Source organism: Lipotes vexillifer, unplaced genomic scaffold (genome assembly GCF_000442215.2).
Source record: "Lipotes vexillifer unplaced genomic scaffold, Lipotes_vexillifer_v1.1 scaffold1580, whole genome shotgun sequence".
NCBI lineage: Eukaryota > Metazoa > Chordata > Mammalia > Artiodactyla > Lipotidae > Lipotes > Lipotes vexillifer.
The window spans coordinates 733,311-743,414 of NW_006772762.1; positions in this window are offsets into that span (position 1 = coordinate 733,311).

The window sequence follows — 10,104 nt, forward strand, 5'->3', positions numbered from 1 at the left end:
GGCGGTGCTGATAAGGATCAAGGTGTGTGCAGGGCTCCTTTAATCTGGCCTCAGGTGGTCCCTTGATGAGCTTCGTGATGTTATCAAACTGTGATCTTCTCCAGAATGAAGAATGCTAACATCTTCCATTTGAGGGGACTGAGAGTTTAGTTCTGCAAAAAGCTCAAAGATGTGTGTCCCTTGAGGTGGAACCAGGACCCTGCCCCAAGGCTGCACTACTGTTTCTTGGCTGCCCCTCCCTTGTCTCTGCAACCCCTCCGTTCCCTGATTAGCAACTGTTCAAATCTGCCCTTTGGAACTCAGGGAAAGTCATGGAGGCTGGGGTCTATTCCCTACAAACAAGAAATGGGGGACAGAAAGGTTTCCATGCCCAGGAGCCCCACAGGGTCATACTCAGTTTCATGCTTGACCTGATTTGACCCCTGGCCTTCCTCCTCCAGGCCATATTCTCCCACATCACCCCAAGCTTGCCCCATAGCCCTGTCCCTCTGGTGTCCAGCTGGCATCATCTAGACACCCTTCCAGCTCCTGCCTTGTTTTCCTCTCCACCTGATCACATGACATGTCATAGCCTATTTGCTCATCCATAGCTCCCATCACCAATATCTTTAACTACAGGTCCCTGGACCACTAGAGCATTTACAGGTAGACTACGGAGGATTCAAGAATCCTTGTCATTTCACACAAAACTTTGATTGCATGGAAAGATGTGCATTTTGAGAGGAGAGAGGTAGATCCTTCATCAGTTTCTCCAAGGCATCCAGAGCCTATACAAGGTTGAGAATCTATTAGGCTTGTCCTCCAAAGTAGCTGTTCCTATTTCCTAGTGCATCTTCCACAGAGCCTGGCGCTCAGCCTATGTGTGGGACAAAAGAGTGGAAGGAAAGATGAGTGTTCACCACTCTCAACTAGCTCCACTCTGTGGAATATAACACATAACAGATCTATAGCCAACCCCCAACCCCTGCTCTTCATGAGATTTGTTTGGAAGAGGAAGAGGAGAAGTAATTGGAGAGACCATAGAGCCAGGTGAAGGTCAAGGAGAAGACTCAGATAGACGTAGACCCTCTGCAGATGCCAGCCACACAGAGGAAAGCTGAGGGGCCAGGAGTGAGGAGGGAAGGAATATAATCCCTTTAGCAAGGTCACAATTCAATCAGCTTATCGGCATATACATTCAAGCACACTCTATGGTCCAGAAACTGTTCCAGACACCTTATTTTGCAAGTCACAGATTGCAGGGACACTGGGGTGATGGAAAGGGCCTCGGATCCGGGGACTGGAGACTTGGCATCTGGACTAGATTCTGCTACTCATCAACAGTACACCCTTGGGTGAGACTCTTTGAACCTCAGTTACTGCACCTGTAAAATGGGAGCATCATCCTGGACCCGCTTGCACAGTGGTTGCCATGAGGCTCAGAGACGATGCTGGATAGTATTACAAACAGGGCAGTTACCACCAGCAGAGGTCCTACTGACAGATTCCAACAACTGAAAACCAGACTTCTGAAGCTCTTGTTAATGTCTCCCACCTCTGTGTGCCAACGGAACTGACCTGAGGTTACAGGTGCAGAAAGCTAGTTGCTTATGACTTCCCCACGGGTCACCGTCAGGTCCACCCTGTACAAGTCCCTGTCCTCGCCCTGCTCCAGCTGGTTCTCAGCGATCTCAGCTTTCCCCCCGCAGGACCTTTGTGTTGTGCTTTACACCATTCCTCTCTCTCTCTCACCACCATCCACCGCTCCACCTCCCATAGAGGCTTCCCATTTGCTCTCTCAGCCCAATTCTCATAACGCCATGGTTCATCTCAGTGTAGATAGTCCGTACCTCTCCTTGCAGATTCCATTTATCCTCCTTTCCAGGCTGAAGCCTCCTTATCTATACGTGCCTCCCAGCCTTTTCCAGATCTTTGCAACAGCTAGTGAGCGTGAGACCATAGCCATCCCTCCTAAGCCTGCGGGGCTGAGGACAAACAAGCATCCCAGGTGTCCTTGGGCAAGCAGACTCAGGTGAGAGATAGGAAAGTACTCTGAAACCCTTAAGGTGGTCTGCACACCCAGGGCGTTGCTGCTGTTCTTTTGCTGGGCTTCGGGCAGTGTGGGGACTAAGGGAGGTGTCTATAGCGAGAGCGGTGAGCTGAGCTGGGTTGGTCGAAAGCGAAGGAATTCCTCTTTCCTCCCTTGCCCAGGAGACAGGTTCTGCTTAGGCTTCCGTCAGGCCACAGGTGATAAATATATTTATTCACAAGAGCAACAAGCAACAATATATCTTCTATATGGGAGGCAGTTTCCTTTTATTTCAACCACACGAAATGGGGCCCAACCAGTGAGCCGGTTAAAGAAAGAGATCAAAGCAGAATTGTAAAATGGCCGAGGCTAAAATCTCCATTTAGTAAAACCTGAAAAATAAAAGCCCTAAGAGCGGAGTACCTCCTTGTGCTTTGAAAAAGGAAATTACATGTTAGAAGATTGGGAAAAGCAGACCAAGGAAAGTGCTTAGGGTCTGTTATCTGGGGGGTGAAAGGGTGGGCTACACAGGAGGCAAAGGGTGTGCTGGGAAAAGCCAGAGCTCATTCAGGGAGACAGTGGTGTATGTTGTGATTCATTCCACATACACTTATCGAGCATCTGCTGTGGGCCAGGTGATCGCTGTCTTGCCCAAAAGAGACAGGTCCAGTTTCAGCACCATTCCCCATGGCACTGCTTGCAAACATTCAGTTATTCAAATTCTACCTACATGATCGTTACCATTCCTGCAGGCTGGTTGTTCTAGTATTTGTTCAGCCATTTAATTTAAATTGACTTACTTTTTAAATGTAAATACCAACCTGAGTCTTATCCATGAAATCACAAATTTGAAGAAATTTGAAGAAAGAAGAAAATGGGCTCCATTTTCTCTAGCATATATTAAAATAAATACATAATCATAGACCCATGCTTGTCTGAGTTCATACTTTCCAAAAGTGTCTTGTGTACTATCTGTGACACATAAACCACACGTTGGGAAATGCTCCTGTGTGGGAGGGAAGTGTCCGTTAGGAGTAAGTTTGGCATCATATGATGGAAAACCCAAATAACTGGCTTAAGCAAGATAAAACGTTATTTTTATCTAACATAAAAGAAGTTGACGTAGACAATCCGAAGTCTGGTGTGGTTGCTCCAGGGTTTTTAAAGACCCAGATTCCTATTTTTTAGCAACACTATCCAGGACTGTTCTTCTATTCTCGAAGTCACTTCATGGCCCAAGATGGCTGCTGCTTCACCTCCCATCACATCTGTATTCTGGGAGACAGTAAAAATGAAAGGAAGGCAAAAAGTTGTCCTACCCCCTTAAGTTAGCTCTCTTTAAGGAGATTTTCTACAAGTTCCTGCAATGATTTCTCTTACATCTTTTTGGCTAGAACTTTTGTCAGATGGCGGCTATACCTCAGGACTGCAGGGGAGCAGTGTTTGGTGCATGGGTGAGAGTCAAGTTCTAGGCTCTCTTGAGCCCTGAGCCTCCCTACTTGGTCTCTACTGCTTGCCTGAACTTCTGCCCTGGTTCTGCCCTTGACTTTTAGCTACCTCCCCCAGAACTAGGGCTTGGCCTTGAAAAATAGACTAGGTAAGTGGTGGTGGTATGACACCGATGCTTTGTTTTCATCTGACTTTCTTCTAAAATGGGATCCTGATTCAGGAACTCTTTTCATCGACTTGGATGTACCTCCTTGACCTAAAATCTGAACCCTACCTGATACAAAGAATCGGTACTACCTAGAAACCCCTTCCAACTTACGTACACTCCAATCCCAGACTCCTCAGACATTAATTTCAGTTCGGATCAGATTGGAGTTAGCTTTGCTCCCTGCCCTGCCCTTGGCATCGAGTGAATTCTATTCAATCCTCTCTGGCTGGCTCACCTGTTCCCCTTTTGCTGTTGAGCTTGCCAGGTGGCAAGGGCAATGCTAGTCAAACATACCCTGATCACATCTCTCTTCCCAATGTGGCTTCTAGGCGTTCCAGACTTTCTTCTTCCACTGCTGCTGTTAGGTGTTTTCCCTCAAGACACTTTTGCCTCTCCTACTGGTTCACATTGTTCTGTTTTGGAAAAGAAAATACGGAGTTCTCTGACTCTGACTGCAGTTGCTTCCTGTTCAGTATTCATTGTTTTCTATTCCTGTAAAATGAATGATCTTCAGTAAGTGCACTTATCTCCAAGTATGAACCTTTTCTGTTAATGGCTTCTACAAAAATCCCTGAGCAATAACATGTAACATTGTTACACAGTAATTAGAGATTAGTTAATATTTAGCCTTTCATTTAATAATGAGCTTCACTGTCATGGAAAAAAACATAATTGCCAAGCTTATGTATAACTCATCCATCATGTTCTCTTTCAGGTCTCAACACCCAACACTTCAAGAGCATCCAACCAATGTTTACCCAAAGAAAGAATAAATAAATGAATGAGTGCATGATAATATTTGTTCTCATTTGTTCATACCCCAAGGGACTCTAAGTTCATAGCTCATGATGACTAGGTACACGTTACCATTCATCTCCTAAAGTAGAGTTTTAGGGGGCTTCCCTGGTGGCACAGTGGTTGGGAGTCCGCCTGCCGATGCAGGGGACACGGGTTCGTGCCCCAGTCTGGGAAGATCCCACATGCCGCGGAGCGGCTGGGCCCGTGAGCCATGGCCGCTGAGCCTGCGCGTCCGGAGCCTGTGCTCCGCAACGGGAGAGGCCACAACAGAGAGAGGCCCACGTACCGCAGAAAAAAAAAAAGTAGAGTTTTAGGATCTAGAACAAGGGATCAGCAAACTTTTCCTGTAAAAGTCCAGGTAATAAATATTTTAGACCCTGTGTGCCATATGGTCTCTGCTGCAACTACTCAAGCTGCCCTTGGAGCACAAAAGCAGCCAAAGACAGAATGTAAACAGATGGACATGGCAGTGTTCCAATAAAACTTTTCACACATTGCAAAATATTATTCCATTATTCTTCTTCTATAAACCCCATTCTTAGCTCACGGGCTGTATAAAAGCAACATAGTTTGCCAACCTCAGACCTAGAATACAATTGTCAAGGTTTAGTGTGCATAAGAACTACCTGGGATACTTTTTTTCTTTTTTAACATCTTTATTGGAGTATAATTGCTTTACGATGGTATGTTAGTTTCTGCTGTATAACAAAGTGAATCAGCTATACAGAAACATATATCCCCATATCCCCTCCCTCTTGCATCTCCCTCCCATCCTTCCTAACCCACCCCTCTAGGTGGTCACAAAGCACCGAGCTGATCTCCCTGTGCTATGTGGTTGCTTCCCACTAGCTATCTATTTGACATTTGGTAGTGTATATATGTCCATGCCACTCTCTCACTTCGTCCCAGCTTACCCTTCCCCCTCCCCGTGTCCTCAAGCCCATTCTCAATGTCTGTGCCTTTATTCCTGTCCTGCGCCTAGGTTCTTCAGAACCTTTTTTTTTTTTTAATTCCATATATATGTGTTAGCATGCGGTATTTGTTTTTCTCTTTCTGACTTACTTCCGATTGCCAGACTCTGCAGCCCAGGAATCCATTTTAGTCGAGATGGATAGAAACCTGCATTTTTAGAAAGCCAGTGATTCTGGTGCAAGCAGTCCTAAGATCATACTATGAGAAAATCAATCATGTTAATTAAGGCAGTTTACGCAGCCAAAACAAATGGACCCCCAAACTTTAATGGCTTTTAATACAATAGAAGTTTATTACATAGAGTTCTGGATAGTTATTCAACTCATGGGTGACGCTCCTCTACACATATATTCAGGGCCCCGGGTTCTCATGAGTTCCAAAGTCACCCTGGAAGTTGACAGCCATAAGTAGGGGGCAGAATAAACATTACAAGCAGAGCCTGTGGGAGGTTTACAGGGGGCAGGCCTGGAAGCGGTGTGCATCACTCTCCATCTCGCTGGAGAGAAGTTGGTGAATGGCCTTAGCTGACTAGAAGGAAGGTAGGAGAGGTGGTCCAGCTGGAGGCCCAGGAAGAAGAGAACGTGGATTTTGATACCTGGTTGGTATTGCCCCCTCCCCTGAGCTAAAGGAAATAACCAACTGCTGAAGTTCTACCCATGCAAACTGAAGCCTTGGGCAACAGAAAACTTCGGTTTCAGACCCTGGTCAGCTATTTCCAAATCATGGGAACTTGGGCCTCAGCCTCCTAATCTCAAAAACCAGAATAACCACTCCTGTCCCCCCTCCCTCACTAAAGCGTGAAGCTCAAGTGACCCTGTGCACATGTGGGGTGGGAGGAGCCCAGCTCTGATTGTGGGGACTGGTAGGGGGTCTTCCCAAGGAGGCTGGGGATGGGGTGCCTCTCTTCATTCACTCTAGACAGTGGCTCTCCCAGGGCAGTCCCCAGATTAGCAGCAACAGCATCACCTGGGAACTTGTTAGAAATGCAAGTTCTCAGGCCCCACCCCAAACCAATGAAACCCTGGGGGTGTATAGCTTTGCTTCCACCATTTGTCCTAGGGTTCTATCCGTCTGTTTTTTTGTTTTCTTTTGTTTTGTTTCTTTAAAAAAATTTTTTTCTTAATAATTATTTTTTATTTTAATTATTTTATTTTATCTTACTTTATTTTATTTTATTTTATCTTCTTTCTTTCTTTCCTTCCTTCCCTCCTTTCTTCCTTCCTTCCTTCCTTCCTCCCTCCCTCCCTCCCTCCCTCCCTTCTTCCTGCAGTCCGTGTCTTAACGAGCCCTCCCAGCGATCCTGATGCACCCTCAGATTTACAATCACTGCTCCAGACTCCCCTTAACCCCACACTGTTCCCTCCTGGAAGGTAAAGGAAAAGAAAGCCCTCTTTCCTTGTCTCAGAGGCTGAGACCCCCTGGAGACTCTTGCTCTGTGACAAGCGTCATGCAACAGCAACAACGAGCCACAAGGACACACCGCAGGTATCCCCTCGGATCCCGGGCTGCATCAAGCCCTCTGATTGCAGTGGCTGAAGAATAGCTCATTTCCCAAAAACCTAATTACATAATGAGGCCTTCATGCATGTGGCGCTTCTTCCAAATTGTGCGGCCATGTGCTGGCTCTGAGAGCAACGGGTTTGAATACTGTTAATACAAGAGGTAAGCGCACTCTGTAGCCAAAAGCACTGTCTGCAGAGGTGGCCTTTTGAGCTGCCCTCCCACCCCAGCTGAGCAGCACTCAGCAGATCCTAATTACGGTGGAGACCAGCCAGGAGCCTAGGAATGCAGACCATGGCCACATCATCAGGGATGCCCTGGCGTTTCTGGTCCCCATATCTGCCCAGCATGGGTGCCTTTCCTCCTCCACAACCTCGGAATCTAGAGGTGATACAGGAAAGGGAAAGACCTGGACCAAGTATCTGAAGTCTGGCCTGGCTGCTGACCAGCTGGACAAATTTTCTTGAGCTGCTAAATTTTCTTGAGCCTTTTCTTTTCTGAAAAGTGGAAGGATGATCCTTGCCTCATAGGGATGTCCTAAAGATGCAATAAAAATGAATTTATGGGGCTTCCCTGGTGGCGCAGTGGTTGAGAGTCCGCCTGCCGATGCCGGGGACACGGGGTCGTGCCCCAGTCCGGGAAGATCCCACATGCCGCGGAGCAACTGGGCCCGTGAGCCACAGCTCCTGAGCCTGCGCATCTGGAGCCTGTGCTCCACAACAAGAGAGGCCGAGATAGTGAGAGGCCTGCGCACCGCGATGAAGAGTGGCCCCCGCTCGCCGCAACTAGAGGAAGCCCTCGCACAGAAACGAAGACCCAATGCAGCCAAAAATAAATAAGTAAATAAATTAAAAAAAAAAAAAAGAATACCAGTTAAGAGGCTATTGCCATGGTCCAGGGAAGAGATGGGGTGGTCTCCACTAGGGAACTGATGTGGGCATGGAGGTATGGAGATGAATGAATTTAAAGATGCTCATGGACACTCACTGGGAGGGTCTTGAACACATCCTTGGTGTGCACTGTAAGTGTAACTTTGATGGAGACCCTGGACATGCTCAGAGTGTCCTGGAGAGCAAGTAATTAACAGACGAATTAAATTGACCTCATCACTTTATTACAAGTCCCCAAATACTAAGAACCATAAACGTGGAACTCCTGGGAAGGGGAGGTCACTCCTGGCTTAGGAATAATGAAAAGGAAGAATGTCACATCTCACTGGGCCACGAACAACAGATACGGTATAGACAGGAGAGGGTGTAGAGGTTGGGGAGCAGAAGGTCCCACTGTGGTGATGGGTGTGTTTAGGGGATGATGATGAAAGGGTGAATGGCACGGCTGACTTAAGTTGCTTTAAGGCAAACAGCCAACAGTACATGAGTCTGGAATGGAAAGAGTCTTAAATGCCAAAATAAGGAGATTGGATGTTATTTCATGGACTTGCAGAGCCATTCAATCACAATACAATTATCAAATCAGTGTTTTGTTTGCCATCGTCCTACTAGGCTGTGGGAATGCAATATTTGGGCCTCTAGGGAGTTCAGAATCCAGTGGGGAGGCAGATGTGTAAATGGAAGGCACATGTGTAAGTGGGGAGGCAGATGTGTAAATGGGGGAAGATGTGTGAATGCCGTTGGTGCACCTCTAGGGCAAAGAGCTAGGCTTGAGGCGGACCTTGAGTAACAAGGCTGAGCTCACCAGACAGACCCCAGGAACGAAAAGATAAGGTTCAGGAGAGGAGAGAAGGAGGCGAGAGAGCATCAGGGAGAGAAATTTCAACAGCTGGAAGAGAAAGGAGGCGGCATGGAAGCGTGAGAACACCTGGGGAGTGTGAGCACGCGCTGAACGTTGAGGTGTACCTTGAACTGGAAGCACGTGGGGAGGTGCTGAGGCCAGAAAGGGCAGCCCTGCGGGAATCGGGCCTGGAGGGCATCACAGGACGTCCTCCGGTAGTGGGAAAGTTCCCTCTGGAAATCGTTGGGAGGGTGATTTGGAGAAGAGAAAAGTACCCAGAGGCAAGGCTCTGTTGCAGGGTTTTGAGCAAATGGAAGACAATAATCGAACTAAGACTGACAGGGCCTTAGTAAGATCATCTTCTCTAAAGCTTCTCATTTTACAGAAGCAGGGAGAGTCTCATTAATCATCCAAGGTTTTACTACTGGTGAGTGGGAGCTGGGGAAAGCTAGCCGCAGTGGGCAGAGTCGATTAGAGTGCACTGCAAGGGTCCAGGCAAGCAGTAAGAAGGGCGATGCCCATGGAGCACAGTGGGCAGATACCATGGCATCTCGTGCCCCGGTCCAGCACGGGTTGGATAGACAGCGATAGAGGGGGCTGATTTGACGTTTCCAGGATTTCTGGCTTTTTGGTCCCGAGGAGAGGATGGAGACTAGTAACTGTGATGGGCAACCTAGGAGACAGTGGGTTGCGTGGGAGATCGTGCCTTCAGTTCTGAGCATCCCTAGTTTGAGGAACCTGCGAGATGTCCACGTGGAGGTCAGGTTAGAGATTCAGATGGATAAAGCTGAGAGTTTCAGCTGCAGGTAGAGATTAAGGGGCCATTCTCGGAGGGGTGGCCGTGGGAGCCATGAGAGTGGAGGAGCTAACCCGGGGGGTGGAAAGAGAAGAGATGAGGGCACAAGAAAAAGCCTAGAGGAGAGGACGATACAGGAGACTGAGGGGGAGGCATCGGAAAGACACTGCTAGAGGAAGAAGATGGTTTTAAGAACCACCTGTCAGCACACCGGCTCCTGGTCACACGGTCACCTGTGTGAACTGCAGGTCCAGACCCCAGGTGTTCCATCTCCTGACTCATCATCCACCCCAGCACCCCATGCCACCCCTAGGGTCCCCTCCCACCCTGCTCTGGGCGCAAGGATAAAGAAATCCTCCAGAAAGTCTCCAAAATGCCCAACGATCATAAACCCCGGGTACCAGCACTCCCAAGACATTGATTTCCTGTGGAAATTTACTTCGAGAAATACAGTTGCATCATGAATGCATTTCGATGAGCTCCACAATCAAACATTTTGTAATCACGAGAACAGCTTGGAGGTGGGGGCAATGAGTCTTCAGCGCGTGCGAGAACACTACTAAGAGGCAGGCATTTAGTTGCAGGGAGGATCCCACGGAGGAAAGTGAGCTCTGTACCTTGGGAGGCCATGTAAACGGGGAC